We start from the raw sequence: 23,873 nt of genomic DNA on the forward strand, positions 1-23,873 counted from the left end.
CCTGTCATGTCTGCATGTAGGATGTAGACATGCACACACATCATGTTTCTGTGAGTTTGTGTGTGACAGTGGTTGCCATGTGCACCTGGCAGAAGAGCAGAGACAGACAGAGACAGAACACAGAGAAGAGACCTGTTTTAGTGGAGATTTAACTCCTCGAACAAGCTCTTCCCATTCCCAAACCATTGGTAAAGTTATACAGAAGATCTATTTAGCAGCAGTTGAGGTGGCATGTGTGTGTCTTTAAAGCCGATACAATAAACGGTGTAGGAGGAGATGTTTTTTTTTTTTTAAGAGCATGTTTGAGACGAAATCTTACTTTGAAAGGGCAAATAGCTCACTTCCTGTTGGAATTAGGTCATGGGTGTTAGCGCGTGTTTTGTATGTCGAACACGGCAGTTTCGGTTTGATATTTCTACGACATTCCTACGGGCCACAGTGGCCATTTTAGTGCACCTAGGTGGCGCTAGAGAGCCCATTTTGGCACTTTAGGGGTTAATAATGTGTATTTGCTGTTTCAAATGAAGATTCTGCTGCAGTAATCTGTCCTTTAAAGATTGTGAGACACACAGACAGAGAGAGCCGTCTGTGGCCATGCCTGTGTGTGCAACCGTTGTCATGGCGATTAATGACTTGCCTGCACCTGAGGTGCACACAGAGCTCATGAGAGAGCAGATCAGCAAAGGCTGTTTAATATGTGTTTTAACTCCTTGAACAAGTTCTTCCCATACCCAAACCGTTGGTCCAATCAAGAAAATAAAGTGATGGTGAGAGACAGCCACTTCTCGTGAACGCACGTGTCGTGTTTTATATTTCTACAGTCAAAAATGTGGTCACCGGAGCGAGTTTAAAATTTGTTGCACCCCAGCTGTCTCCAGAAATTTGTCCTCTGAGTTTACATGGGAGTGAATGAGAAAAAAATCGGTGTTCCCTTTGCTTTGGAGCCACTCAGCAAAAATGTGTACGTGTGAGAGATTCCATGTCAACATATCTGTGAGCAGGACAAATTTTCCTACGTTTTGTGGTATAAATTGTGTCTGTACAGTGAAAATTGTGGCCATGGCAGCGAGTTAAAGACAAAAGTTTTAGACGATTTTTAGAGCCTCTCCACTCTAGCTCACAGCATTCCGTGCAATACACACCCATTATAAACTGACAATTTCTCCACTTTTGCTCATGGTACTTTGAGAGGCACAGATTAAAAACGGTAAAAGGGCAAATAGCTCACTTCCTGTTGGATTTAGGTCAGGGGTGTCAGCGCGTGATTTGTAGGTCTTCATGAGACGAACACGGCAATTTTGGTTTCATGTTTCTACGACGTTCCTACAGGCCGTAACGGCCATTTTTGTGTGCCTAGGTGGCGCTAGAGAGCCCATTTGGCACTTTAGGGGTTAATTTCATGATTTTCTAAAATTTTTCACTGGTTCTGATGTGCGTGCCAATTTTGGTGAATTTTTGAGCATCTTTAAGGGGTCAAATTCCAGTTCAAAGAGGCGGCGGGAGAAAGAAAGAATAACCGCACCAAAAACAATAGGGTCCTCGCCTTTGGCAAGGACTGCTCTGTGAGCAGTCCTCTGCCTCTAGGCTCGGTCCCTAATTATTACTTTCATTAATGTTGTTGTAAGCTACTGTCATTACCGTCTGTCCTGCATCTCTCTCTGTCTCTGCTTCTGTCTCATGGGGTCCTGAGGACAGAGGAATGTTGTATGCTGTAAAGCCCTGTGAGGCAAATTGTGATTTGTGATATTGATTGATTGATTGATTGATTGATTGATGTCCTTGTCAGTAATTTGGTTTTCAGAAGCCATCAAAGTTCTACTCCCAAGTCATGGGTTTATTGCCAAAAATGACCTTGCGTTATATTGACATAGCTTGTTTTATCAACATTTTGCCTCTCACAGAGGAAAGATCAAACCAAAACTGTCTTGTTCATCTCATCAAGGACTACAAATCACGTGCTCATAGCCATGACCTTAACCCAACAGGAAGTGAGCTATTTCACTTTCAAAGTAAGATTTCGCCTCAAAAATGCTCTCAAAAATGCTCTTTTAAAGAAATTCCTTAAAAAATAAACTCGTCCTAACTCGTGTCAAACCCAACAGGAAGTGAGCTATTTCCCTTTCAAAGTAAGATTGCCCCCGTTTTTAAAAGTTCCTTAAAAAATCAACTTGTCCTAGACTGTTTATCGTATCGGCTTCAAACTCGCACACATGACAGATCAACTCGTCCTAATCAGATCTTCTGTATAACTTTTTCATTACTCGAATGGTTTGGATTTTTTGGCATCTTCCAGGTGATGTCTTACAAAAGCTCCTGACGATTTTTGTGCCACCTAGACACACTAAAAAGCCCGCTGCAACCGGTAGGAATCCCATAGAAAGACAAAACCAAAACTGGCTTGTTCGTCTCATCAAGACCTACAAATCACGCACTGTAACCACTGACCTAAATCCAACAGAAAGTGCGCTATGCCCTTTCAAATAAGATGTCGTTTTTCACAAATTCTCTCTCTCAAAAAATATTTCCACCATTTATCCTATCGGGTTTCAAACTCGCACACATGACAGACCAAGCCCTGTTTAACAATTCCTCTGAACAACTTTGTCATTACTGGAACAGTCTGGATTTTTTTGTTGTGTTTAAGGTGACATGTCACAAAACCTCTTGACAATTTTTGTGCCACATAGACACAGTAAAATGGCTGCTGCGGCCCATACGAATGCTGTAGAAAGATCAAACCAAAACTGGCTTCTTTATTTCCTCGAGACCTACAAATCACTCATTTACACCACTGACCTAAATCCAACAGGAAATGAGTTAATGCCTCTGGAAGGTGACATGTCACAAAACCTCTTGACAATTTTTGCACCACCTAGACACACTAAAATGGCTGCTGCAGCCCGTATGAATGGTTTAGACAGATCAAATCAAAACTGGCTTCTTTGTCTCATCAAGACCTACAAATCACTCATTGACACCAATAACATAACTCCAACAGGAAATGAGCTAGGGCCTCTGAAGTAACATGAGCAAATGTGTCAGCTGTGAGCTAGTCATCATAAATGTGGGACCAAGATTGCATTTTTTATTTTAGAAACATGAAGCCTATATCTATGCGTTCAGAATGAGTGTTTCTGTCTTGTGGTATGTTCAGATTGATGATTGGACCTACGGTTTGGGATTGAAAGGGAGGAGTTGAAAGCCACCTCCATCTGCCTGCTCTTCAACTTGTCTCTCTGTGTCAGTGGTGAACTTAGGATGTTTGTAGGTCAGGGGTGAAAGGAAAAAAGGCCACCTACTGCATTACGGGGGGGGGGGGGGGCATTGATGTGGGAAACAATCAGTTTACCCCCTAAACCTGCTCAAAAACTCATCAAAATTGGCACGCATGTCAGGACTGGTGAAAAATTTTAGAAAATGAAGTAATTAATCCTCAAAGTTCCAAAATGGGCTGTCTAGCGCCACCTAGACACACTAAAATGGCCGCTGCGGCTTGTAGGAATGACCTAGAAAGATCAAACCAAAGCTGTCTTGTTCGTCTCATCAAGACCTACAAATAATACGCTTGTACCTCTGACCTAAACCCAACAGGAAGTGAGCTATTTACCCTTTTAAAGTAAGATTGCACCTCAAAAATGCTCTTTCTTCAAAATCCTTGAAAAAACAAATCCTCCTACACCATTTATCGTATTGGCTTCAAACTTGCAACCCTGACAGAGAAACTTGTCCTAATCAGATATTCTGTATAACTTTTTCATTACTCGAATGGTTTGGATTTGAAGGCGTCTTCCAGGTGATGTCTTACAAAACCTCCTGATGATTTTCGCGCCACCTAGACACACTAACATGCCCGCTGCGACCGGTAGGAATCACTTAGAAAGACCAAACCAAAATTAGCTTGTTCGTCTCATCAAGACCTACAAATCTCGCACCGCAACCCCTGACCTAAGTCCAACAGGAATTGCGCTATTGCTCTTTCAATGTAAGATGATGTTTTTCACAAATTCTGTCTCTCAAAAAATATTTGCTCCTACACCGTTAATCCTAGCGGTTTCAAACTTGCACACATTACAGCTCTACCCCTGGTGAACATTACTTGTGAAGGACTTTGTCATTACTGGAACGGTTTGGATTTTAGAAGCGTTCTAAGGTGCAGGACACAAATCCTCATGATGATCTCTGTAAGAAAAGATGAGGGCCAACACATCGTAAACTTGTGACTAAGGTCACATTTTTGAGTCCATAGACATAAAAGCTTTATATTTCTGCGTTCAGAACAAGTTTATCTATCTGGTGATGCTTTGAAGATCGGACCCACGGTTTGGGAACTGGAAGGACCAGTTCAAGAAACTTTCAATCCATTTTGCTCTCTGTGTCAGCTACAGCTCACATTAATTAGTATAACAAAAGCTTCACTCTGACAGACTGTGTGTCAGAGTGAAGTGTGTGTGTGTGTGTGTGTGTATAACATTTACCAAACTGTCCAGCTCATGGTGCTCATTCCTAAAACTTTGAAAGAAATGCCTGATACCAATAACCTGTAAATACAAGATGTCCTGGTGAAACTCTTTTACATCATTAAGAACTGGAATACATGTAGTCCTGCTCAGTTTCTCCACTGGCATTAACTAGTATATATTTGTGTCTGCTTGCTGCACTTATATCCTCACAGCAGCCAGTACACATCACTCAAGCTTTCACTAGGTCACATGATTTCAAATGAATATGGATGTGTTGTTTGATCATCACACATGTCAAAGTTTCATTAGGTCACATGGCTTATGTCTACAACTTTCAAAATATAAGTTCACACCACCTTCATAAGACCCCTGTACTTTTTAACCCTGCGGGCCCCCTTATAAAAAAATCACACCTGTCCCCTTCGGGACGGTGTGAACAACCATAAAAATATTAAATATTAATATATTTCTCTACTATTTCTCTTTTTGCTTAAATCTTTTAACCAACTTCTACTCAGATTATGCATATCAAATATTCATTCCTTTTGAGGATTTTAACAATTTATTTGCCATTTTGTTTACATGAAGTCACTGTTACTTTAATGAAAAAAACATGAATTTAAGATTACCTATATAATAAATGTTGGATGGATTTTTTTTATTTTATTTATCACAGTCTGTGATATGTGAATGATAAATAACAACATCAATTTTGATGCATTATTATTTTTTGGGGCAGTTTCAATTTTTCAATAAACACAGACACTGTTCCCCTTCAGGACTTTTTTTGTCTTTGAGACATGGAGAAAAAAATAATGTAACCTTAAAGCAACCTGCAGCTCATAATTTGCAATTTTTAGCGACACAATTACACACACACACAAACACACACACACACACCCGCAACTCACACACACCACATATACGCACATGCAAAAAACGGAACACTAGATTTCAAAACAAGTTTTGCCCCTATGATAAACATAGTTTCCTGACAACACACACACACACACACACACACATACATTGCTTGCTTGTTTTATCAACATTTTGACTCTTACGAATAATTCGCACTGTCTACGTGAGCTGGAGGCCGACAGCGAGAGCCTGAGGTCCCGCCCAACACTGCTCGCAGCTTTAATTCATTTTTGCATTAGAAAGCTAAAACTTTCATCTTTAGCACCATCACGTTGTCCACATGTGATGACATCATAACGTTATGCTACAAGCGGTCCAAAAGACAGTGAATACACACAGTGGCACCACAGTATTGTCCCCTCATGGCCTTGGGAGATCTTTGTTTACATCATAGGCGTTTCTAGCCCATTTCTGGGAGTGCTGAAGCACCCCTAAATTGAATTTATTTTTTTTACTGTATGTCCTTTTTTAACAAGCTAGAAAAGTGTCAAAACCATACAGCACTTGGTTGAAACGTAATATTTTAACAACAAAAATACAATTTGATGTTGATTGTTATAATTTGATGAAAAACGTCCGATTTTTGTAATTTTTTAATTAATGACATCATTTCAACACTTTTGTCAATTATTATGGTTTAAGGACTTACATAATCTTTTAATGTAGGTTGTAAAGATTCTAGGGATATGAAGCATTTAAATATACTCCAAAAAATGACATCACAATAAGCAAAAAGACTAATATATGCACTGGTAATATATGCACTGGTGGACTGATTTTATGGCAGAGTTCAAAGGGTTAATATACAAAATATTGATTTGATTTGTACAGCTTTAAATATACACTATACATCCATCCATCCATTTTCATCCAGGGGTAGCAGGCCGAGCAAAGCACCCCAGACATCCCATTGCCCAGCAACGCTCTCCAGCTCCTCCTGGGGGACCCCAAGGCATTCCCAGGCCAAACGAGATATGTAATCCCTCCAGCGTTGTCTGGGTCTACCCCTGGGCCTCCTACCAGTGGGACGTACCTGGGACACCTCCAGCCGGAGGCATCCAGGAGGCATCCTAGTTAGATGCCTGAACCACCTCAACTGATACCTTTTGACGCGAAGGAGCAGCAGCTCTACTCGGAGCTCCCCCCGGATGTCCAAGCTCCTCACCCTATCTCTAAGGCTGAGCCGAGCCACCCCATGGAGGAAACTCATTTCCGCTGCTTGTATCCGCAATCGCACTCTTTCATTCACTACCCAGAACTCATGACCATAGGTGAGGGTTGGGACGTAGATGGACCAGTAAATCGAAAGCTTCGTCTTCTGGCTCAGCTCCCTCTTCACCACGGGAAGTGAAGACCCCATGGACAGTGGCCCCAGCCAGACATTCGCAGTTCAAATTGGTCTGTCCAGCAGCCTCCCCCGCCATCTGATCCAACTCATCACTAGGTCGTGATTAGTTGACAGCTCTGCTCCTCTCTTCACCCAAGTGTCCAAGACACACGGCCGCAGATTTGATGACAACCACAAGGTTGATCATTAATCTTTGTTCTGGTACTAGCTACACTTATGAACCTTCCTGTGCTCGAACACAGTGTTCATTATGGCCAGTCCATGACTCCCACAGAAGTCCAATAACAACACCGCTCAGGTTAAGATCAGGCAGGCTGTTCCACCCAATCACGCCCCTCCAGGTTTCTCCGTCATTGCCCAAGTGAGCGTTGAAGTCCCCCTGGAGAGACTCCAAGAGGGCCAGGTACTTCGCGCTGCTGTTCGGTGCATACGCACAAACAACAGTCAGAGGCCTTCTCTTTGCGACCCACAGTCACATCGAGATGACCCTCTCGTTCTCCGGGGAAAACCCCAACACGGCGGCACTCAGCCAGGGGCGTGAGTATCCCAAGCTCTGGCTCCTTCCCCACCAGAGAGGTGACATTCCACATTCCAAAAGCCAGTTGGCGACGCCAGGGATCAGCACACCAGGGGTCCCATCCCTGCCTCCCGCACGATACAGAATTTTCCTAAAAACAAAAATCTATAGACTCATACAGCATCAGTCCCTCTCAATCATAATTAATGACCCACATTCAGTGTGTGGTTGTATTTATCTGCAGAGACTATCCCCTCTGCTTAGATTATCTCATTTCCATCCAATTTTATGTGTTTGGGATGTTTATGGGCATGTACCCCACAGTGCTCAGGTGACGCTGGGTCTGTATATAAAGGTAGCAACCAACCAGACTGTAAGCAGCAGGCTTCCAAGAGACACAGCACTGAAAAAAAACGTAAATATAACAAAGCAATAGACCAAACGAGTGAATCTGAGGTTGTTTTTTTTACTTTCACTTTGACTGGTGAGTGTTTTTACAAACAGTAAGGACAGTCTGACATGGTATATAAACCTTTAAAGATCACCACAAGTAAAAATACTCTCTAACACACATGCATACTTATACACACACACACACTTTTACAGCAAATTATGATGGGAACACATTGATTATAGAGTGGATGCACATGCGGGAGCTATTCCTGGGACTGCACTGCCATAAACACACACACACACACACACACACACACACACACACACGATGATTACTATGATTATTTAGAAGCACAAAAAAACATGGGCTGGGTAACAGTATCTCTAGCAAATAAACGTACACAGGACTCAACTAGTGCTTCTTATTTTGTCGCTATGTTGTATGAGTAGCTGGTCCTTGTTCTCTCCACAGCTCCATGGAAGGCTCAAGGGCACAGACACTTAGTCTAAATATATGCAGAACAGAGTGGAGTAAAGCTTTAATATTTTAATCTCTAACACACTGTAGAACTAGTTGTACAGTAGGACTGGGGGTATAATACTACATGATAAGAATCCCGAAGGAGAACACTGGGATACCGTAACTCAAGAGATTTGTTTGTTTTGCTTTTCACTTCTGTTTCAACTTTACATTATGCATATTTTTTTATCTCTTAAAGCAGAGCCTAGAGCACCTTCTTTGATCCAAAGAAAAATATCTTGGCAATTACTAGGCAGATTGACATTAAATTTGATATGAATAATGCTGTACCGAATCGACTGAATGGGGAAAAATTTGTCACAAGTTCATTACTTATTCTTCAGTCATATATTACCTGATTTAAAATATCTTAATTCGATAGCTTATATTTCTATCAAGTTTTTGGTTATGACTGTTTGTGCTAAGGTAATATTTAACACTTGATCTCTTAAAGTTTGTGAATTTTGTTGTTTTTTAAAATTAATGAAGTTTTTGCGTGGAAAACAGTTTATACCTCACCAAAATAATGTTGATATCTGTAGGCTTCAAATTAACACTGAAATTCAAACCCCGCACAGGCAGGTTCTGTTTCATTTTTGACAGAAGGTTGAGGGGGAGCTGAAAAAGCTAGAGGACAATGACATCATTGCAAAGGTGACCGGCGCTTTGCCAGGGGTTTCACCCACTGTGACACCATCCAACCACAAAGTGAGGATTTGCATCCACACGAGGCAGGCTCACACCACCATTCAACATGAACGTCACATCACCCCAACCATGGACATAGTCATCCATCAGCTGAATCAAGCCACAGTCTTTTTCAAGCTTGACCCAACAGCTGGTTATTATTAGCTCGAGCTCCACCCAGACAGCAGGTATGTCACAACATTTACAACACACCTAGGCTTGAGGCGGTACAAGCGCCTGAATTTTGGGCTCCAGAGGGCAGTCTGATAGGTCTGATAGGCAATACAAAGGATCAAAGGCATAAAAACCTCAGTGACATCATCATCATATATGGTAACAGCCTCAAACTAGGAGGAGGGAGAGAGGATAGGGGTCTCACACTTAACCACAAAAATGCAAGTTCAACAATCTAAGCTTGAATTCTTCAGATTCATTTTCTCAGGCTGCAGCATCTCAGCTGACCCCTTTAACCCTCTGGTCCCCCTCGGATGGAAAACATCCTTTTCAGTCATTTTTCAGTTCTTATTTTTTGATAACTTTGGCTGTGTTCATGCATATAGCATGACATTTGGTCAGAAACCGTATTTTTTGTGATATTTTGAAATTTTAAAGCCGCTCCTAAATCAGGCCTAAAATACACAAATGGCAACCTTTTACGACACCTCACCCTCTTGGACGAAAACCGTCCCCATTGAAACCCATTAAAACGACATTTTTTGATTTAATCAATCAATCAATCAATTTTATTTATAAAGCCCAATATCACAAATCACAATTTGCCTCACAGGGCTTTACAGCATACAACATCCCTCTGTCCTTTGGACCCTCACAGCGGATAAGAAAAAACTCCCCCAAAAAAACCCTTTAACGGGGGGAAAAAAAAACGGTAGAAACCTCAGGAAGAGCAACTGAGGAGGGATCCCTCTTCCAGGACGGACAGATGTGCAATAGATGTCGTACAGAACAGATCAGCATAATAAATTAACAATAATCCGCATGACACAATGAGACAGGGAGAGAGAGAGAGAGAGAGAGAGAGAGAGATGCAGGACAGACAGTAATGACAGTAGCTTACAACAACATTAATAAAAGTTATAATATTATCGTTATAGTTCTGGCTACTGTGGTACAATATGTTGAAAGTATATATTAGTATCTGGCAGTATACATGTGTGATAATAATCATATGTGTATAATAACAGTAGAAGTATGACTAATGACTAATGATGGCAGCAGCAGCAGGAGGAGGCATCTGGCAGGACCATGGCAGCAGCACAACCACACACGTCACGCTATCCAGGCACCGCTGCAATATGAGTTAACCTGAGAGACAGTGGGGCACAAAGGCTCCGGAGAAGAAGCCGAGTTAGTGACATCCAGAATGGCCGAGTTAGCAAGATGCAGTAATAGGATACGAGAGAGAGGGAGAGAGAGAGAGAGAAGGAGAGAAGGTGCCCGGTGTATTATAGGGGGGTCCTCCGGCAGACTAGGCCTAAGTCAGCCTAACTAGGGGCTGGTACAGCACAAGCCTGAGCCAGCCCTAACTATAAGCTTTATCAAAGTGGAAAGTCTTAAGTCTAGTCTTAAATGTGGAGACGGTGTCTGCCTCCCAGACCGTAACAGGAAGATGATTCCACAGGAGAGGAGCCTGATAGCTGAAGGCTCTGGCTCCTGATCTACTTTTGGAGACTTTAGGGACCACGAGTAACCCTGCGTTCTTAGAGCGCAGTGTTCTGGTGGGATAATAAGGCACTGTGAGCTCTCTAAGATATGACGGAGCTTGACCATTTTGAGCTTTATAAGTTAACAGTAGGATTTTAATTCAATTCTGGATTTTACAGGGAGCCAGTGCAGAGAAGCTAAAACAGGAGAAATATGATCTCATTTCTTAGTTCCTGTTAGTACACATGCTGCTGCATTCTGAATCAGCTGGAGAGTTTTTAAGGACTTAATAGAGCTACCTGATAATAGAGAGTTACAGTAATCCAGCCTTGAGGTAACAAAAGCGTGGACCAATTTTTCTGCATCTTTTCGGGTCAGGATAGACCTAATTTTCGCAATATTACGCAGATGAAAAAATGCAGTCTGTGAGGTTTGTTTTAAATGAGAATTAAAAGACAAATCTTGATCAAATGTTACTCCGAGGTTTCTTACGGTAGTGCTAGAGGCCAGAGCGATGCCATCTAGAGAAACTATGTCATCAGATAAAGAGTCTCTGAGTTGTTTGGGGCCAAGAACAATAATTTCAGTTTTGTATGAATTTAACATCAGGAAATTGGTGCTCATCCAGGTTTTTATGTCTTTAAGGCCGTTGTGGAGTTAAGTTAATTGATTACTTTCTTCTGGCTTCATCGATAAATACAACTGAGTATCATCCGCATAACAATGGAAATTTATAGAGTGATTTCTAATGATGTTACCTAAAGGAAGCATATATAGAATAAATAGGATTGGTCCGAGCACAGAACCTTGCGGAACTCCAAAACAAACTTTGGTACGTAAGGATGATTCATTATGAACGTCAACAAACTGAAAACGATCAGATACATAAGATTTAAACCAGCTTAGTGCAGAACCTTTTAGGCCAATTAAGTGATCCAGTCTCTGTAGCAGAATTTGATGGTCAATAGTGTCAAACGCCGCACTAAGATCTAATAAAACAAGTACAGAGACGAGTCCTTTGTCTGAAGCAATCAGAAGGTCATTTGTAATTTTAACTAGTGCTGTCTCAGTGCTATGATGCACTCTAAATCCTGACTGAAATTCCTCAAATAAATTATTATCATTGAGAAAATCACACAGCTGGTCTGCGACTACTTTCTCAAGGATCTTTGACATAAAGGGAAGATTAGATATTGGTCTATAGTTGGCTAACACCTCTGGATCCAGGGTGGACTATTTTTGGTAGAGGTTTAATTACAGCTACCTTAAAAGACTGTGGTACATAGGCTGTTAATAAGGATATATTGATCATATCTAATATATGAGTGTTAACTAATGGTAAGACCTCCTTAAGTAGCCTAGTTGGGATGGGGTCTAAGAGACACGTTGATGATTTAGATGAAGAAATCACTGCGTTCATATTCTTGAAGAGAAATTGGGGAGAAGCAAACTAAATATTTATAAGGTCTTACAGCTGTGTTTGAGGTTAGATAGGTAGGCCTACTATCTGAGGACAGGAGGTCATGAATTTTGCCTCTAATAGTTAGAATTTTGTCATTAAAAAAGCTCATAAAATCATTACTGCTAAGGGCTAAAGGAATACAGGGCTCAATAGAGCTCTGACTCTCAGTCAGCCTGGCTACAGTGCTGAAAAGAAACCTGGGGTTATTTTTGTTTTCTTCTATTAAAGCTGAGTAATAGTTTGCTCTGGCATTGCGGAGGCCCCTCTTATAAGTTTTGAGACTGTCTGCCCAGATTAAACGAGATTCTTCCAGTTTGGTTAATCGCCAATTCTTTTCAAACTTTCGCAATATTTGTTTTAACTTACGGGTTTGAGAGTTATACCAAGGAGCGAACTTTCTTGGCTTTGTTAACTTCTTTTTAAGAGGAGCTACAGAGTCGAGTGTTGTTCGCAGCGAACCTACGGTGCTATCAACAAAATGATCAATTCGGGAGAGGTTAAAGTCAGTACGGGAAACCTCTGTTACTGAAGGACTTGGTATTGAATTTAACGACGGAGTAATCATTTCCTTAAATTTTGCGACAGCACTGTCTGATAAACATCTAGTATAGTAACTGTTGCTGAGTGGCGTGTAATCAAGTAAAAAGAAATCAAAAGTAATCAAATAATGATCCGATAGCGAGGGATTCTGTGGAAAGACTGTTAGGTTATCAATTTCATTTCCATACGTCAGAACTAGATCGAGGGTATGGTTAAAACAGTGAGTGGGTTCATGTACACCCTGACTGAAGCCAATGGAGTCCCCTTCAATTTACATAAAAAATGTGATTTTTTTCCTATCTCTGGCAGTCAGGTTGGTTAGAGAGACCCAAGAATGGTAAAAAAAAAAGAAGAAAGAAACAGATGGGGCCAATTTCCATTTTCGAGGCCCTGCTGTCTTTTCAATACATTTCCTGGTTTGGCCACTTGAAGCACTATAGGCCCCTAACAGGGAGGGTCTTGCTGTGCTCATAAGGATGTGACAGTGTGGTCTGTGTAAAAATATTGCAATATTAGTTTGTGTGTGTGTGTGTGTGTGTGTGTGTGTGTGTGTACATGAACTCAAAATACACAATGTCAAATCCCTATGTGAAAATATAGCTAAATGTAAAACCACAAATTCCATATTTGTTCATTACATCCTCATGGCAACTTAGAAACATGAATTTGATGATATTAGTCATGCATTCCAGAGTTCCAGAGGATCAAAATGGAAGTTTTTACTAAAATCCAGCTGAATCGTACATTTTCTCCTGCTTCCCGAGCAGAGCAAACACACACTAAATAATAAGCAGTAAAATTGCCTGTATTTTTCTCCTATTTTTTTCATTATTGAGGTTTGGGAGCCATTGTTGCAAAAAAAAAATTAAAATAAATGCTAGGTTAGTGTTGATATGGATGTCTGGAGGCTGTGGCTGTATAGATACTAAAAAAATAGTGTGTGTGTGTGTGTCTGTGCATGTGTGTGTGTGTGTGTGTGTGTGTAATTGTGTAGCTAAAAATTGCAAATTATGAGCTGCAGGTTGCTGCAAGGTTACATTACTGTTTTCTCCATCTCTCTCTCTCTTTCTCTCTCTCTCTCTCTCTCTCTCTCTCTCTCATACATACACACACACACAATGAATATTTGGTATGTATAATCCGAGTAAGAGTTGGTTAAAAGATTTAAGCCAAAAAAAAGTAGAAAAAATATTAATATTTAATATTTTTATGGTTGTTTTCCAACAAGGACGAAAAACGTCCCGAAGGGGAAAGGTGTCAGTGTTTATTGAAAAATTGAAACTGCACAAAAAAATAATAATGCATCAAAATTGGTGTTGTTATTAATCATTCACATATCCCAGACTGTGATAATTATAAATCTGTAAATTATAAATCTCTGTCTCTCTCTCTGTCTCATTGTGTCATGCGGATTACTATTAATTTATTATGCTGATCTGTTCGGTACGACATCTATTGCACGTCTGTCCGTCCTGGAAGAGGGATCCCTCCTCAGTTGCTCTTCCTGAGGTTTCTACCGTTTTTTTTCCCCGTTAAAGGGGTTTTTTTGGGGAGTTTTCCTTATCCGCTGCGAGGGTCATAAGGACAGAGGGATGTTGTATGCTGTAAAGCCCTGTGAGGCAAATTGTGATTTGTGATATTGGGCTTTATAAATAAAATTGATTGATTGATTGATAAAAAAAAAATTCCATCTAACATTTATTATGTAGAAGATGTAAAGGGTGCAGTGAAATGGGGGGTAGCAGGATATTTTGTTTTGGGTGTTACCTGCTTGTTTAACCACCTGCTCTCTCTCTCTCTCTCTCCCTGCCTCTTTGGTCGACTGGCGAGTCACATGACACCAACCGCCACAGCTGTGGCGAATTGGGACAATCATCGCACGAGTCGGCGTTTTCTACAAGGAGATGACCAGTTGTGTGATTGGCAGTTCCAGAGCAAGCGAGGCGGAGATGGCGGCCAGTTCACCGTGTGGTATCGTTGTAACTTTGTGTAAAGATTCCAATTTGATCGGGGGACACGCTTGTGTCAGGAGACTGGGCGAATTGAGGGAGTGATCAACAGAGAGATATTCCTCCTGTGTTTTGGCAGCGCTTCCGCTGCATTTTAGTTTCCTGTGTCTCGCTCTGGGACACTTTTTAATTATCTAGCGTGCACGCGAGATGTTTTGATCAGGTTGTCGAGGTTTTAGTATTGTAATTGTAAATTGAGACAGTTTCTCCCATTTTGTGAGCTGCTACATTTTATATTGTGTATAGTGACTATTTATTTTCTTATGGGCTTGGCCTTATTTTAAAGAGAACATTTAGTATTGCTGTTTTATCATGAGACCTTTGCTGATGTGTGTTTTGTGAACATTATTGGTATTAGATTGTATTTAGGGTTGTTTTATTGCATGTTGTTTTTTTGTGTGTTGCTCAATCTAATCCAAGTGTTCAGTGTGTGATTTTTGAGGCTGTAAAACTGAGCATTTTACTATGGTTCCCTCTTTATTGTAAAAATAGTCTTTACTTGTTAATCCCGTGTTGTCTACTCTCTCTCTACTGAGGTGCTCTGGCCAGGGTTTTTGTTGTCTAAAAGAAAAAGGGGTTTGCTCCTGTTACAAAAGTAATACATAATTCATGTTTTTTCATAAAAGTAACAGTGACTTCATGTAAAGAAAATGGCATATAAAGGGTCCTCAAAATGAATGAATATTTGATATGAATAATCTGAGTAGGAGTTCGTTAAAAGATTTAAGCAAAAAAAAGTAGAAAAAAAATATTCATATTTAATATTTTTATGGTTGTTTTTCAACAAGGACGAAAAACGTCCCGAAGGGGACAGGTGTGATTTTTTTTTATAAGGGGGACCGGAGGGTTAAAGGTTGCAGCTACTCAACAAGCCAGTGACCCACAAGACCCTACTGAAGTCAGAGGCCTACTCAGCATGGCCAATTATCACTTTCACTCCATTAAAGACTTTGCCTCTTTCTCAGCCCCTCTGCGAAAAAACTAACCAGTAAAGTCACACCATGACACTGGGACCTGGAGCAAGCCCATGCAATGCAGGTAATCAAAGATCGCCTCACCAATGATATTGTCTTGTTGTACTTGGATTCAGGCATGGAGACAGAACTCATTGTAGAGGCCAGTCCATTGGGCTGGATGCCATTTTTATTCTTTTTTCTTTTTTGCCTTTATTCAACAGGGCAGATTAAGCGTAAAAGGGGGAGAGAGAGAGAGGGAGAGAGAGAGAGAGAGGGAGAGAGGGATGACATGCAGACACAAGGCTGGAATCGAACCCACGGCCACTGCAGCAAGGATATTGCCTTTGTACATGGGATACCTGCTCTACCCACAGAGCTACTGGCTACCTCAGCTGGGCACCATTCCATATCAAAAGATCAAAGGAGGGGTGAGATGCACCATAGCATACAGCAACCATGCCCTCAGTGACGTAAAAGATGTTACTCACAAACAGAATGAGAAACACTGGTCATGGTGATTAGTTGTGAACACTTCCATTTGTACCTCTACAACCCTTTCATTCTAGTAAGAGATCACAAAGCACTTGGGCTGATCTAGAACAACCCCAGTTCAAATCCACTTACAAGGATCAAGAGATGGGAAATAAGGCTCCAGTCCTACAACTTTAGAATAGAGCACAGGGCAGGTGCAGAGAACCTGGCTGACTACTTGTCCCATCAGCCCACACAGACATAAGAGCATCGAAGGTAGCAGAGTAGTAACTGCTGACTGTGTCACACATCTATGACATCATCCTCCAAAGCACAAGAATTGTAATCCCCCCATTCCGAGAACACAGAGTGTTACAACTAGCCCACTAGGGACAATTTTCAAATCAATGGTATGGTTTCCCAACATGGACCAAAAAACAGACGTAAGAGTTAGAAACTGCCTAGCGTGCCAGGTCAACATACCCATAACACAGTCAGAACCATCAAAAAAATCTGAACTACCACAAGCCCCATTGCACACGGACACTGTAGATTTATGTGGCCCACTCCTTCCTTGAGAATTCATCTTGACATGAAATCTTGAGATTCTGAGATTAACCAGTAGTTTGATGGGACTGTGCCCTTCTGGGGATCCTTCATGATCAGGACTGTCTGCCCTTGAGTCAGCCACTGTGGATGGGTCCCCGGAGTGCAATTAGTGTCTTTAGCCAGTAGGTGTGGATCATGTAAGGGCCCGGTACTGTCCAGCTCTTCATACCTGACACTCTCAGGATGTCTCTCTTGGATGTCTGTCGTCGTTATGGTAACTGGCTCTTGTTCTGGGAGATTGCTGTGGTCTGCTCTTAGGTCCAGCATTAGTGTTATGTGATGCCTCCTTCTCCCATATGCTCTTCCAGTATTGTTCAGTTTCAGCCCTTGGTAGATATATTCTCATGTTGTTACCTTGCCACTGAGAGTATGCTTCAGATAGCATGGAGAACAGCCAAAATAGTTGTTGAACAGAATTTTTTAGAGAACATTGTATTTATTTCTCCTGGCTTCTTCTTCTCTTTTGTGTCTCTTTGAGCAGGTAGCCAGAGCTGTCAGCCATTGCTTGGCAGTCTCCAGTGCCTCAGATATAGGTAGTTTGTTGTACTTTCTGGGTATCCCTTTCTTCCCCACACCTTTCTGTAGCTCTGAGAGTTGACTAACCTCTCTCTTTGTTGCCTTGATCTCCTTCTCCATGGAAGGTAACACCCTTTGTGGCTCATGGTGTTCATCTTGTAGCCAAGCAATTCTAGGATCACTGTTGCAGTGGAGTATATCAGCTGATTTGTCCCAGTTACGGTCCTAGTGGGGATAGTTCATAGTAATGCATTCACATCTGCATTCACATCATCTAGCAGACTTTCAGAGGGCACTTTGTCACTCCGCTTTGGTAATTGGCTTTGGGGGTGCTCGGATTCCAGCTTATCTATTATTGTCAATCTCAGGTCATTTGCCCTTGCTGTAAGGGAATTTGTGTCGTAAGGGCTTGGGGCTTGGTACCCAATCCTGGAGTGTGGGGATGATGGTGACATCAACACTTTGATCTGTCATCCTGGCTCCCCCTTTCCATAGCATGTTTGTTGTACCTCATCAATCTCTAGTTGTGATAGCAGTTGCTGTTTGTGGATGTTGGAACACTGGGCCAGGAGTTGTTTCTTTGTCAGTGTAGATGTTGGGTTTTGAAGCATCCATATACCCCACATCCTCTGCATGTAACCTCTCTCGCTGGGCTTACTTCTTTAGTTGCATTCCAACAGTTCCATATTCTCTGCTCTCGTCCATCTACAGTATGTCTTGTTCCAGTAGCCCATTTCTCATAAGGTTGCCCCGGTTCCCCAACACCTGACACGAACCTTGTTGAACTCTTGTTTTTGTTGTCTGATCACTGTGTTTCAGGATGGCTTTGACTCAATTTTCAAAAGAAGTTCCTATATTTAAAAAGAGAATAAAGTTGTCTCATATGTGCACAGAGTTTAAATGTTAAATAAACACAACTCATTAAATCAACTTAACATGTTTGTGTGCCTCCTCACTTTCACAACATGACCCTGTTAAGCAAATTTTCAACATAACCACTAATGATGTCACAACCACTACAATGCAAACATGAATTTTAATTTATTGTAAAATACTTCAACAGAGGAGAACCACAGTCATACATTTTCAGTTATGGTCATTTTAGAGGCATAAAAAAAATGTTTGTTTTTTTTTTTTTTCAAATTTCAAAGGAATTCAAATTCACACACTCACATTTTACTGTTAATTCTCAAATGTGCTTGTTAGTAAAGGTGCCAGAGAGCTGCTCACTCTTAATGGGAAGGGCCCCAAGCGTCTGTTTGAAGGTAATTCTTTGCCTGGGCGTCTGGTGAGGACTGGTATACTGGACAGTAAGGGAAGGTAAGATGAAGCTGGATTACATCCTCGGTCTGAAGGTTGAAGTTTTCTTGGAGAGGAGGCTGCAGACACAGGTCTTCAAGCTTGAACTTGCCAAGAGCATCCACCATGCCCATGTCTTTGTGATTAGCCTGGACAGCCATAAGTAGGGCTGGACGATTAATCGAATTTTAATCATGATTTTGATTTTAGCTTCTCACGATCATAAAAACATTATAATCGAAGAAAAATGATTAATGCGCCGCACGGCGTGGAATGTATGTAAGCACCGTGAATGCACCTGTGTTATGTGCAGCAGCAGCAAGCGTGTGACATGTGTGGATCAATATGTGGAGCGAGCGATTGAGAACATGGCAGAAAGACAGCCTTTGGTTGAGAAGAAACGTACACTGTAGGACAACTTCAGTCATCTGGAAACATTTTGGCTTCAAGTCGACGGACGTTGAGCTAAGGAAATTGTTTGCAAAGTTTGTCACGCTGTCGTGTCTGCCCCCCAAGGCAACACGAGTGAAAAAAAAAGTCCAAAAAAGTTAATAACTTACAAATTATGGCAAAAAGGTAGTTTCTTGCAACCCTAGAATTAAGATAAAAAATATTCACAAACAAAAAAACACTTCTGGTTGCTGATAAGTAGTGTTTAACTTTTGATTTAACACTAAAAATGAAAACCCTCTGCGCGCACTGCAGCGCAGAGGGTTTTCATTTTTAGTGCGACTCAGAGCAGCGTGTGTCACTGACACCATCTCAGTGCACAGCGGACCAGTGGAAAATGTCACCATCAGCATATTATTTTACATCAATAAAATCTATTTTATCATTATTTTGAGTCACATAGTTGAAAGAATTTTAGCTGTCTGTGTTCAAGCAGGATAATAGGTCTCCATTAATTGCACGTCGGGCTTTCTATTTCCTTGTCGGAGATGGTGTTGCGTTCAAGGTCCCCCCCAAAAAAAACGGTAGAAAAAAAAGGCCGAATTTTTTTTTCACAATCGAATCCCGTGCCATCGAACGAAGCTTCGAAGCTTCGAATTTTTTGGGTCAGCCCTAGTATTTATTTTTATTTATTGTTTTTATTGCTATTATTATTTTAATTTACTATTATTATTTTTATTTTTTTTACTTGTTTACTTGTTACTAATTTATTTCTGGCTGTTCTTTTAAGTTACATTTGAAGTTGAGTTTTGGTGGAGTTTTGAAATCAGTGAATAATCGTGTTTATTAATCGTGATTTCAATATCAATCAAAATAATCGTGATTATTATTTTTGCCATAATCGTCCAGCCCTAGCCATAAGCACACCAACCTCTCCCTGAGGTCTCCATATGGTGGTGGACACCCACAAGAATGCCAAGAAGAGCCAAGGCAGAGCCAGAGGAGCTGATGATAAGGAGGTGGATTAAGAAGGATCTTATCCAGGGAGGACTGTTCTGCTACCTCCTGTATTATCAAAATTTTTAATAAAAATAATTGGTCTGGGTGGCTGTGGCTCACACAGAAGAGTGGGTTGCCCACTAACCGGAGGATCGGCAGCATGTCAAAGTATCCTTGAGCAAGATACTGAATCCCAAATTGCTGCCAAAGGCTGTTCCATTGGTGTGTGAGTGTGTTAAAAATTGAGGAGCAGGTGACACCCTGTATGGTAGCCTTGGCCACGTGTGTGTGTGTGAAAGAGAGAATGTGCCCTGTAGTATATAAAGTGCTTTGAGTGGTCGGAAGACTACAAAGGTGCAGTCCATTTACCATTTAGCATTAACTTGCTAACATATTTGGTCTAAAATTAAATGTCTGTGGTAATAAAACATTATTAACATTGTTAGCTGTGACAGTTAGTTGGGTATAACGCGTTACTTTGTAACGCGTTAGAGTATTTTGATTATTTTTTGTAACGAGTAACCTAACGCGTTAGTTTGCTGTTTGAGTAATCAAATACTTAAGTACATTTTCAAACAAGACATCAGTTAACATACTTCCATTACTTTTAGTACACTGGTCTTTCAGCTTCGAAACAGCAACGGCTGTCGTTTGGTTCTAATAATGGAGATAACCTTAAACATATCAGTCTGAAAGAAGCCACAGAGCTTGTGGCTCGCTACATGGTCGGAGAAATGCTGCCGTTGTCTAAGGTGGAGTAGGACTCGCTGACAGACATATTTCAGACTTGCATTATGCGTGGTACACGCTACACGCTGGTTCTCACCAATTATCCCCGGTCGTCTATCACGGCGTGTGTGATGTCATCGGGTTATTCTTGTTATTCTCCCTGAAGAAGAGAGAATGGGGTGGTGGATGGGTCACAAAACACAGAACTTTCCCCTGAGAGATCAGTAGCCATGTGAATTGTAAGTCAGTTTAAGGTATGTCATCATCATGTTTCTTTTTTTAAACCTAACTACAGTAACTTTTCTTGCCTAAACCTAACCTCTGAAACCAGGGCGTAAAATTAACACCCGCCAAGTGCCAATGACGGGTAAAAAATGTTCATCTGTCAGCTCACTGTGGCTGTTTCACTACTTCCTTGCAATACTGAAAACTGATCCACTGACAAAATTCGTAAAAAGAAAATAAAGATTTGTATATGCATCAGCATGTTGAAGTGCAACCATCAATGACAAATTAAGTTGCATTTCCAGTGACGGCTTTACAATAAAGCCACCCCATGGTTCACCAGTTCAAGACTTTGATGTGAAGCAGAACCACAAAAAGTTCTTAGCGGGCTGCATCCTGGAGACTTGTGCAGTTTGCATCTTTACATAGACATGCAGTAATTTAGGGTCTTTTTAAAAATGGCCAAAATCTTTGACTAACTTTAAGCAGAGCTTTAAGCAGACAAAAGCAGCAGCTGTGTATGAATACTGAAGGAACAATTCATGAGAAAACATTGGCACTGACTCTGTACCCAGCTCTCTCTCCCCCTCCCTTTTTGCTGCTGCTCCTTCTCTCTCATCTCCTTAGGGACTTTGTGGTCTTTGTCTCTTTGTGTGATTCCTCCCAGTGTCAGTAAAGGCTGCCTGTCACAGCTAAATGCCTCCTGCACTCACATCTGTTAGACACACACTCGGCGTCTTTCACAGTCCAGTAAGAAAATGACTAAATATTAAAGCCTGTTGTATGGATGACTTCACAGGATACAGAGTTCTAATTCTGAGTGTGTTTGATTCTTTGATTTTACTGTTTCATAAAAGCAAAAATGTAGACGTTGCTTTGAATCCTAACAGTTTAATCAGCAATTTAACAACCTAATCACTTTGAACAAATGGATACAATGTAGAGTGAAACACACAGTCCTAACAGCATTTATTTTAGCCTGTTCTCATCCTGAGGTGGTCAAATACCACTGCTTTGCCAATAATTTTGCCATCAGATAGCCTACTAATGCCAAAATCCACCCTTCGCAGCGGTATGATACGTGGCCGGGCGGTAACAGATTGTCATGTTGCCAGATGGAACCTTTTGAGGTGTTATGATATATTGGGCAGGTGGTACCTGTCATAGCTGTATGATACACAGTAGAGTTGGGCGATCTTGTCCATATCCTATCGTCCTATCGGCATCTAGTGAAATCGGCGATGAACGATGTCATCGCCGGAAGGGGGGGGGGGGGGTATTATTAGAAGAGAAGAGAGAAGATGGCGCTGGTGTCTCTTGAACATGTAATGGCTCCTTAATTAGCAAGTTGACTTTACATAGATGGTGTATCTTTTAAATTTCTCCTGACATTGTGTTGTTTGGTTTGTTCACAGCTCCGCAATATGCGCTTTAGTGTCGAGCGGGCGGAGGCGTTGATTCCCCCCCCCCCTCCCCCCACCCTCCGCTCTCTCACTAAGCAGCCTCCCTCTGTCTCCTCTCACTCAGCCTCGTTCAGCCTCGATCTCGTCAGCATGCGCCACACACGCGCTATCCCCCCCCCCCACAACACCTTGCGATTGCATCGTCATTTAAAAAAGACATCGTGAAACAACCCTTCTATAGCCGATCGCCCATCGGCACAACCCTAATACACAGACGGGTGGTGTCAGGTCATAATGTAACTGGACGGCACCCGTTGTCAGTGGCAGTCCAGGCACGTTTGCTGGCCCAGAAGAGCCCCCCCCCCAAGTCAAAGCACTACATGTTTATAACGAAAATGCAAATAAAAACCTAGCTAAAAAAAAAAGTTAAGAAAAATATGTATAGCCTATATTTCCTCTTAGTAACATGTTGTATATGTGTTATAATAATCATATAAATCGATAATAAATAAAAAAAATAATTACAGAGAAGATTAAATATTGAAAATAATATATGACACTGTAAAATAGTAATACAATTTTTCTAATTAAACTAGGGATTCACCAATTTTGAAATTCTGGGCGATACTGCTATCAATGTTTAAAATAACAATTTGATCAAAAGCTGGTATCGATGCTTTTATACTGGTGTTTCTTTTTATTTTTGTTATTTATTCGTCTTTTGTGCCAGGGAAACACAGAAATCTACACTATAAAAAATACATGAACAGTTTCTAAGTCATTCAGTCCTATATTTCACTACCTTTGACACATTTATGAAACAACCTTTAATATAACCTTCTTTCACATGAAAAGCATCTTTTAAAAAAATCAGCAAAAGGCCTTTTAACTATATATGATACATCATGATTCCCTCTCTGTATAGTGCTGTGAAAACATCAACAAATTTCTCCTTCAAACAGCTGGATTTATTCTCTCTTGAAGTTTCTCACCAAAAGCTACATTTTACAAGATTACGTGGAAAACATCATGAGAACATTACAATGTACCTTTACCCAATACTCACTTTTACTGAGAAGAGCTTGAACACTTCACAGTGTAAATGAATGCAACCTCTGTGAGCTGTTCGTTGCAGCCACCGGCTCCTTAGAGGTAACTTTAACTAGCTCTCCTCCTGCTTTTGTCGTTTTAACATGATAATGATATAGCGTGTTTCAGAGTTCATGTGAGGTCAGATAACTCACCAATCTCCCCCTGAGAGCAGGTACAGTGTAATGAGCTGGGAGGGGGGCCGGGGGCAGCAGGAACCCAGACAAATAGGCCTCTCTATTATTAATTAGACTTTGCTATGTGGTTATGTTGTTGTGGCCTTATGTAATATTAAAAAAAAAACAGTAATAGCATTAGTAAAAAATAATGAAAGATAAACGTTTAGATTTTAGTACCCCCTATGGATAATGGCACCCTTAGCATTCACCTCTACAGCCTATGCCATGGCTGGCACTGCCCGTTGCAGTGGTATGATATGCTACTGGGTGACGTCAATTTGAAATGCTCCCAGTGATGACATAATCAGCCCAATCTTATTTCAAAGTCATCAAATACCTATGAGTTGTCAGTACTATCAGTGTCAGACATAGATGGCAAATGCCATCTTTCGCAGTGGTATGATATGCTGCTGGTCGGCCAGGTTGCACCTATTGCAGCAGTATGATACACGGTGTCACTTATCTGTATTTTTACCAATAAAGAGTGGTTAT

General features: G+C 41.1%; 1 protein-coding gene and 1 pseudogene across 10 annotated transcripts in view; both read right to left on the reverse strand.

The window, feature by feature from the left end:
- plekha6 (pleckstrin homology domain containing, family A member 6) overlaps window positions 1-23,873 on the reverse strand; it is a 374,661-nt gene that overhangs the window by 334,645 nt on the left and 16,143 nt on the right. The gene's annotated exons all lie outside the window — the stretch shown is intronic.
- On the reverse strand, window positions 16,675-18,528 carry LOC144464338 (uncharacterized; annotated as a pseudogene).

The sequence above is a fragment of the Epinephelus lanceolatus genome, chromosome 1 (assembly GCF_041903045.1).
Source record: "Epinephelus lanceolatus isolate andai-2023 chromosome 1, ASM4190304v1, whole genome shotgun sequence".
Taxonomy (NCBI): domain Eukaryota; kingdom Metazoa; phylum Chordata; class Actinopteri; order Perciformes; family Serranidae; genus Epinephelus; species Epinephelus lanceolatus.